The following is a 10,193-nucleotide window of genomic DNA, read 5'->3' on the forward strand; positions in this document are numbered from 1 at the left end:
TAATGGCTACATTACATTTAGATGAGCACATCCTCTGATATTGCGCATGCTGACATATAGCTTACTGGAGCATCAGAGCGTTGACTGTTACCTGTTATACTTGACACACCTGTGCTTGTCTTAATATGACAAGATACAAACTGTACATATTTAACTTAACAAGTCATTTTCTAGCTTTGTGGGATTATTTTTCATCAGCCATGTAAGTACATTGTCCTAAGTACATTACTAATTGCTAACAGTCATGGAACTTCAGAGGGAATTATCCAAAGGATCAATAACTGAATGTACGCCACCTGCCAAGCACCAAAGAACGAGTCCAAGTTAACAAAAAAAAACACCTACCGAAGAGCCAGCTAGCAATCTAAAAAGCCAAGCATTTTTGCAGCATTAGAGACTAATCTCCATAAACAGATATCTGCATATATATGCAAAATCTGCAAATGGCACAACATTTTATAATTAAAAGCATTCTGGTCGTCATGTGCAGTAGTGTTGATCAGTCACATTTGAGTGGTGATTGGTTGCATGCAGGTAAACAGTCCACGTGGAAAATCAAAGAGTTGGAGGGCATTGGCTGAAATGCACTTTCTGATAATGATTTGGTGTTTTCTAAGCCTTTTTCTAAATTATCTGTATTTATACGCTATATTTGTTTGTAGAGATTAGCCCGAATGTTGGCTGGACCTGTCTCATGATGCTAATCCAATCATAAACAATGATCAAAGCACAAAAGAGGATGTCTTGGCCTGGCTAAACAATGGCTACACCAAAAACCCTGAAATGTTGGCTGTTGCCCTATAAGGCTCTATCATCATCAGACGATAACTGATCAAGATTTGGTAGAAACCAAAACAAACACACCAGGTGAACAAAAAAATGGACTTACATTCATATGGCCAGAAACACTCCACATGAATGCTACTGCTGCCTCGTGTTAGCTGGATGTATAAGACAACTGATAGCTAATGTACATTACATGGGCTATCTCATCAAAGTTTTGTCTTTGGCAGCTTCTTGTGAGAAACTCTGCACAAAGGAGTTAAAAAGACAAAGTAAAGTAAATTTAAACCCTCTTGCATTAAGTCATATTGACATTTATTATACTATATACTTTAAAGTTGTGAGACTTTGCTTTAGTATGCTGCCTTTTTATATTAGCTAGCAAAATGTTAAGTAATCCTGTAACTGAAGAAACAAAGGTTAGCCTCGACCAAAGCTCTTTACTTGTAGGCTACGGATCATATCTTTGTTTTAAAACATTATGTGTAATGGGTTATCCTATTCGGGGCTGCAGGGATGTTTTAAAACTTTTAATAGTTAATCTGCTCTCACTATTATAGGCCCAAAATGTCATAGATTTAATACAATGAAATGAATTGAAAAGCAACAATCCTAAGCATATTGTACAAGCTACTGGTCTGATGTGAGGTATGGCTTTGCAAGTGTAGTTCCAAATCCTGCTTGTGGATAAACAGAATGGAAGAACATATTTCTGCCAAAATAGTACTTTTCTTCAGCAAATATTTCAGAGCTATTCTAAGCTAAGAATTGTATTTTTGCATAAAGGCCTAGAATTGTGTTAATGCTGGGCAGTGCCACCAAACCATTTTGGTTAGTGTATTCTGACAGTGACAGACAGCTGAACTAACTGCATTGCTCTACAGTCGACTAGATCCTCTTATAACACAGCATGTCTTTACCCTGATTATTGCAGGGCTGTTTAGTTTTAACTATAAAGCAGCAGTAGATGCTGCACACACGGCTGAGCACAATGAAACTTTGTAACACCTGCACTTGTCTATGCATTTGTTGACATACAAAAAAGGAGATAAAAAACACATAAAATCACATGCTACAGCAATTGTGCTATATCAAAATTAGTTTGAGGAAGAAATATTTATATATATTTAAATAAAACTGTATGGATTTCAATTCACATCAAGTAGGATCCAAAACATTTCTGAATTTTAAGATGGATAATGAAGCTTGGTCTGATGCAGTTGGATTGCTGAATGTAAAGCATTTTTAAAGTCAATGCTGAAAAGACCAAAGGTGGAGTACAACAGGAATTTAAATTCCCCACTCCTGCATTAGTCATCCAACCTCAGCAAACATGCATCATTCTTAAGAGCTTCACAATGCTTCACAGATTCAATGAATCAACTGACACTGTAGTGGACTAGACAAAGTGTTGGCTCACACAATACTGCTACCAAACACACAAATCCATGCTCTGCAAACAGGTATCAACAATGACCCACCATGAAAACGGCTCCGTCACTGCAGAATTGTGACATTTGTCGACAAAAAAAGATAGAGACCACGCTCACTCTGTCATAATAATAGCTTGTACAATCCTGTCTTTAGAAATGTGGAGTAAAAAGTCTGAGTGATTGTGAGAAAGTGCCTAATAGGACAAGAAAATGAGCGGCCAATTACTGAAAATGGCCATGCCCTTTTTTCATACATCATATAAATATACATCAAGCTGTCTTGTCAGAGTGGAGCAGCCAAGCGGAGATTCAGCAAGGCAGAAAGTCTACATAAATGACCCAGTGAACATAGGAAACAATCCCAACAAACATACAGTCGAAACAAATCCATGCTTCCTGCTGGTCAATCTCATTAGCTTGTGTCTCTGCCTCTGGCGAGAGACACTACAACATTGACAGTTAAAAAACACTTCAATCATTCTTATCTAAACAAACATACATCCTGTACAAGACTACAATCTTGACAGTGAAATACAGTAAATAAGCACCTTTGTCACAATCAACAGCGGTTTGCTACATTGCCCTTGAGTGCACTATTAGGTTGTAATGACCAGCCTGTTGTTGATTCATACTGCTGCCAGGTAAACTGGTGGCGTAACAGCAGAATCCAGTAGCCATCAGCAGCTGTCATTCATGTTCTATGTCTAGCTCTTCTAAGAAGTCTCTCAATTCACAGAAAGATGCATAGCCAGGGGCAAAATCCTGCCTGTCTACCACCTCAATGCAGCAGCTGCGACCTGCATACAACAGGACTTCATGGTGACAGATTTGTGATAGAGTGTGCATTCATAGCAACATTGTTACATTTACTTCAGAGAAATAACCGGGCCTAATGAGCAATAAAATAATTCACAAGAGTGAGAAGTGTGAAGGCGGTTTTAGGGCGACGTGTTACTCCTCGACTCAGATGACCTTTTTTTTTGAACATAAGTGTTGCACTAATTTTTACTGACAAAATGCTCCCACCAGTCTGTGCACACTCATACATACTCTACCTACTACCTACCATGTTTGTTTCAATACACACACTTTTGATTTACACTGAGCCATGAGAGACAATGCGGTTATGCTAGATGAGAAGAGCTAAACAGATAGATGTAACATACATGAAATTACAGTTTTATATACAGCAAAATCAGACTCTGCTCAAGATGTAAAACGTAATGTAAAATGTGTAAAGTCACACATGTACAAGTCACAAGCAACCTTCAAGCCTTAATTATGATAGTCCAAAGTTACTGTGTTGAGAATCCAGCAAGTCGAGGCCCTGCTCAAAGTCAAGCAACACAAGACATTGCTCAGGTCAAGCGAGTCACTTGTCAAGTCATATGAAATTCTGACAATGTGGCCAAATGTTAGGTCTCTGGCTAACATTTCACCAGCTAATTAACTAATAAGTTGGCTAAAAAGCACACACACACATTCACATACCTTTCTTTGTGTGTTTTGCAGTGGCCTGACAGGTTGCAAGGTTTGCTCACACTGCACTATAAGTTAGCTAAAAAGCTACATTCAAGTACCTGTCTTTGTTGGTTCTGCAGTGCCCAGCAGGTTACCAGGTTTGCTCATATTGTACTAGTTTGCTAGCTAAGTTTGTTAGCTAAGTTTCCTGCTAGCATTTGACCAGCCAATAAGCTAATAAGTTCCCTAAAAAAGACACACTCACATACCTTTCTTTGAGGATTTTGCATTGGCCGAGTAGGTTGCCAGGTCTGCACACACTGCACTACTGTTAGCTCTTAGGCTTTTCAGTTAACAGTTGACCAGCCAATAAGCTTATATGTAAGTTAAAAATGACAGTAGGTTGGCTTTCTAACTAACATTTGACCAGCCAACAAGTTAGCTTAGAAAGACCAATTCCTGTCAGCCTACCTTTCTTTGGGGCTTTTGCAGTGGCCTGGTTTGTGAACACTGGATTGGAAATCACCTCATAATGTTTCAAAAACAAAACATTACTTCCCAATGTCTAATATTTGCTAAAAAAAAAAAAAAAAAAAAAAGTTACACACTTGTGAGTCATCTGTCTCCAGTTGAGGTCAGGTCTAAGGTCATGAATACAAGGTCAAAGTCAAGTCCAGTCTTTTATCAATGTTAGACAAGCAAGTCTCAGTTCCAGTCTCAGTTCTCAACTGAGTTCCTGCTAAATGTCAAGCAAGACAAATCAGGCCATATAAACTTATGATGATGTCTAATTCTGCTTTCTGGCTAGCTCTCTTGCTGACATTTGACCAGCCAATAAGCTTATAATTTAGCTTTAAATTAAAAAAAAAACACATTCACATACTTTCCTTTTTGGGTTTCTAAGTTTACACCCACTGCACTAATGTTAGCTTTCCAGCTAGAGCTCACATTTGACCAGCCAATAAGCAAAGAAGTAGAGATATTCACATAAAAACACACACTCACATACCTTTGTTTGTGGGTTTTGTGGTGCCTAATAGGTTGCCAGGTTTGCAAACAATAAACTAGAAAATCACCTAACCATGTTTCAAAAACAAAACATGACTTCTCAGTATCTAGAAAAGTAAAAGATATTTACTTTAAAAAGTCATGTCCTTTTGAGTCATCCATCTCAAGTCTGAGTCAAGTCTCAGGTTGTGAATACTAGGTCAAAGGTCAAGTCAAATGGAGTCTTTTATCAACGTTATTCAAGGAAGTCTTAAGTCCTCAAACTTATGACTTAAGTCTGACTCTAAAGTCATGTGACTCGAGTCCCCCACCTCTGCACTGTTCCAACCGAGAACATATCCACTCTCATTAAGGTAGATATTTCTTTTCTGTCATCTCATCATGAGATGATTATTATGCTTTGCCAGTTTGTGAGATGCCAAGAGATGCCGGCCCCCTGGTTCTGCACTTCCGTACCCAGTCTACCCCTGTTTGCTTCACAACAAGCTAAAAAGATGAGAAAATACAGTGTGCACTAAGGAATAGGTCACATGACCTTAAAATGTCATTTCAGGTGGCTACAAGCAGACAGCATATGGCCCACTGCTTGTGAACTGCCATATTTTGTGAAACAAATGTGTGAAATAAGCATGTGCCTGGATTAAATGTTAGCAAAAACTGTCTCTTAAGATGATGTTTTTTTTCATCATCAGGGATTTTCTTACAAAGCAGCTCTGGACTTCTAGGAAATACATCCTGCCATGTGTTTAGACGCAGTAGTTAACAGTCTCTACTACACTTTTATTTACAATAATGTCAGAGACAATGTTGCGGTTCCACTCACACACAACATGATCTACTTCAGACACTGGCAGCCAGCATGAGAGGGACAGATTTGAAAGCTTAACATGAGCCTGTGTGTGCACGTTTGCTGTAATCTATATATCAAAAGAGCGGCATTTCTTGGGGTTTTCTTTTTTGCAGAAAGCAAGAGCTCCCAGCTGAGTCCTGAGGAAGGGGTGCAGGTGGCAAGCACTGTAGGTAGCCTGTTTTTCAGACAACAACTGCATCACTTAGAGAGCTGTACAGTATGTACGTTCAGTCCCCTGGCTCACACACTCGGGAGCTTGTACGCCTCTGCACGAGAGCGATTAAAGGGAACTTTGGGATGTGTGCTGAGCAGGCCTGAAAGCAGTATTTGGATACAGATAAAGCTGCATGTAGCAGTTAAAAGGTTCAAGGCCAAGAGGTAATGGCCTAAAATAAATTCTTGGGGACTTCATATGAAGTAAGCAGTAAGCAGTCAACAGAGCATTGTTGATCTGAAGGAGGGAGCTCAAAGGGACAAGATGTCAAGGGACTGACTGTTTATCTGTCTGCATGAGAGGCTGTGTTTTGGCACGATTAAGGTGGGGGCGGGGTCAGAAAAGACAGTGATGAGATCAATTACACAGAGTAAGAAGCCCCTCAACTACAATGACCCACCAAAGCAGCATCAGCTCTGTTGGTGATTACTTTGAACTAAATAAAAGAGATCTACAGAGCCTCAGAAAGCAGGTGTGGCAACTCTCTCAGGTAATACAGTGAGGTGGCCGTGCCAGTTTGATCACGTCACTGACAAGCTTTGCAAAGTGGCAGAAGAATTGACGGGGGATGTTTGGGCTGCTCAAGGAACTCGAGAGGTAATAAGGTCCATTTTGTGTTACCTCTCTAATGGGATGATGAGTTTAAAAGCCAGAGTGAGTGTGGCGAAATCAAGAAGAGAGGGGAGCATTTGTGTCTCATGAGTGCAGGCTAAGAGGATTTAAGAAGAAGACGGCAGCACAGGGCACACATCATGTTCCAGGCCACAACACTTGAGTGGAAGCACAAATGTGTGCCCCCATACAATACTAGTAAAAAAGATTTTTTTTTAAATTGTGCATGCGACATATGCTCCAATTGGGCCAAAACAATCAAAGTAGGGAAGACAAGCTGCCTCACATGGTGAGGTTGAGTTGCAGGCTGACCAGTATGTTGTAGACGCAAGTAAAGGAGTGACTCTGTGACAAGTGTTTAAGATCCAGTTACAGACACTCGCACTACTTTATAATTAAAGCAGTAGAGACTCATTTTACCAAGGTGAAGAGCGGGAAGGACACTATATACTTACTGAGCTATTGGAAAGTAGCTTTAGTCGCCTAAATCTGCACACTTTTTAAATACGCCCATGTGTCCATGGGCACATGTACATAAATGAGGGTGTGAAGTCTGTTGCATCACGCGCAACAGTATTCCACACTGTTCTTGATCAATAACTTGCACAGACTAAATAATACATTCACATTTGTAAAATCAGGGAAAGAGAGATTTTTAAAAATATATATATACATGTAACATATGCTCTGATTGGCTCAAAACAAAGTAGGGAAGAAATAAGTAAATAAGTAAGTAAAGGATTATTAATCGCTATTTGTATTTTCTAGTGGTTGATATATTATTTTGTAACGTTTGTTATATGTATTGCTTTGGCAATGCTTATTTTGCAATAGTCATGCCAATAAAGCAACCATGAGCTGATTTGTGTGTGTGTGTGTGTGTGTGTGTGTGTGTGTGTGTGTGAGTGAGAGAGAGAGAGAGAGAGCGAGGGAGAGAGAGCGAGGGAGAGGCAGAAACCACTGTCGATTTAAATATTATAACTTCAATATACTAAAACCCTAAAAACAGTAGTAAATACTGCCTTATTTAAATAAAATGTGCCTGTTGTTACTTTATAATAACTCCCCAAGGGCGACATCTACTGACCACAGTCCATCCTTGAACCACTTGTGCATGAATCCAAAAAAGAAAGAAAAATCCTCAAGTGTCGGCTGGTTAAGTTGGTAATATCACTTTTTTTTTCAACAACAACCTCATCGGTTCCAGGTTACATCACAATTTGATAGCCCTCTGCTTGCACTAAAGATGGACAAATACAGGATTTGGTCTCAGATAGGCTATGCCATAGTGTGGGGTATTAAAGCATTAAAGCAGGGCGTGAGCCTAAATATAGCCCAAGAACCAATTTGCTTAGGGCAGCGTGATTTTCCACACGTGATACCGGCGATACAGGCCGCTGTCCCTGGTCCTGAAATTGTACCGGCTCCATGAAATGCATGTGCTGGATGCTCACATAAGAAGCTGCTACTATTTGTAAAAAACAGAAATCTGCATATGATGCCTGTGAAGCAAAAACGGTGCATTCAAAGGTGGCTAAAATGTTTAAAGTATAATGCGGGTTTGCAGGATGCAGATAGTTCGATACACACAAACTGCAATTCCTCACAAGCAACAGTGCGAGGCGCATGTCTGATGCAGTTCAGGGGAGAGAATGGGAGAGAGAAAGAGAGAAAGAGAGTTTGATTGATCATGTGGGCTATGGGAGCCTGCGAGAGTTGTCGAAAATTGCTGCATAGACGCCCCTTAGGCACCTATCTGGTACCCACTGACTCCAAACCATGATGTGGCCGTAATAACCACAATTCACCAGAGTGCCTGTTACCAAAGCGCCCCTAAGCCAGTGGGGGCTGTTAACAGACCGTTCATTCTTCCGGGTTGGACTTCACCGGTAATCCACAATACATTAACTTACCGCAGTCCTCACATAAGATCTTCCCAACATCCTTTTTTAGGCTCTTCACACTCGTGTCCCGAGGCGCAAACGATGCCTTGAAAACCAAGGGCTCGTCAGTGGGGTCCATGAAAAAAATGTACTTGTGGTTCTTCTTCACTTTGGTGCACGGAGCCTCGGATCCAAATTCCCCCACGGTGACGAGCTGTTCTCGCTCCAGACCCCCGCTGTTTAGGGGCCAAACATCCAGCACTTTGACATTCACACGGTACGGCTCCGCGGAGACGTTCACAGGCGTAGACTGCACCTTGCCCTCGATCACCACGGCGGATTTGTAAACCTGGTCCTGCAGGGAATTCAAACTCGGGGAGTAGCAGGCGAATGAGACCCCGATGACCAGCATGGATAAATGTACTGAATCAAGCCTCATGCCGCCTGCTTTGGCTCGGTGGTCGCTGGTCGCGTTGCGGCAGGGCTCTCTCGGCTGCGGGGCGATGGCGATGGAGCTGGGTTGAATGAAGAGACAGCAAGTAGGCTCCAGTAGCACGGCAGCGCGGCAGACCTTGCATAAGTGTCCATGCCATCGGGATCCGCTGCTTTTTCCGAGTGATTTTCAATGGGTAAACAGCAGCTTTGAAACGGGGGGACCGCGGGATGATGCTGGGTTTCAGATCCAGTCACTGCTTTCTGCTAATAATAAGGCATTGTAGACAGGCTAAGCAAGGAATCGGCGGATTCTCCCCTCCAGAAGATGCCCCCTATGCTGCCATAGTAGCCTTAACTGCAAGACGACGCCACTCTTATCTTTGCCCAAAAATTGCAGTGGTGGGGTACCGCTATGATGGTTTTCTGTATCATCTGCAGCGGAGGGAAAAGACGCAAAATGCTGCAGTGAACCACAAGTTTGGTAGTCCGCTCGCAAAACATAAGCCACGTTTCATTCCAAAAAATAAAACAATATTTCTGGTCGGCAGCTATAACGCTAATACGGCGCCTTCCACCGTGGCTCTCTCTCCGCCTCCCCCACTAGCCACAGACGGAGAGAAAATAATGCCGATTGCCAAGGGGCTCCGTCAACAAAAACGCAGGATTGGAGCACTGAGATACAGGCAACCGATGGACCAAAGGGTCGATCTCCTCTCTCCCAAAACCCAGTTACTGTACGTCAATCACTCCATGGTGTTTTATCAGCGGTGATCTCACGCTTTAATGAAACAAACGGAATCCTAAATCCATGACTGTCCCTCCTCAAAATCGCATCTTACTGTAGCCAAGGCATCCTCCTCCTCCTCCTCAAAAAAAAAAGAAAAGAAAAGAAATAGGTTCACGTTGAGAAATGCAGCCGCATATAGTCCGGTGGGCCTAGAAAAATCATATGGCTGCGATGACTAAGGCTGCGAAAGCGTTACAGATTCTTCAACAGTCTGTTTTGAATGAGTTTTGCGTCTCATCCCATTAAGTCATGCCCTGCATTCAGGTCACATTCGCTGCTCTGCCTCTAAAAAAACTGATGTTGAAGCACCGCATTAAATCCATACAGCTGAAACAGCCGCAACATCGGGATCTAAAGCAGGGAAAAATACATTTTAATCACTTTAGAGGGCAAAAATTAAATAAAAGTATGCTTATTTGTGTTTTTAATGTTATAATTGAACGTGTTCCCATGATCTATAGCTCTGAGGCAGCGCTTGAACACAAGATAAGACTGATCGAAGAATTATAATTTAACATATTAGTAACACGTTTAATTGTAATAAATAGCAATGTTTAGGTGAAGTTATGAGCGTAATGGTTTGGTTTAGCCCAAATGCCAAATAGAATGCGGATACAGGATGTTGTACTGACAATATTCACAAAGAGCGACATCTGCTGACCACAGTCTATTTATGAGCTATTTGACACACTTGCTGTAAATGCTGCTGTAAATCAAACCGTAAAAA

The sequence above is a fragment of the Plectropomus leopardus genome, chromosome 13, assembly GCF_008729295.1.
Source record: "Plectropomus leopardus isolate mb chromosome 13, YSFRI_Pleo_2.0, whole genome shotgun sequence".
NCBI lineage: Eukaryota > Metazoa > Chordata > Actinopteri > Perciformes > Serranidae > Plectropomus > Plectropomus leopardus.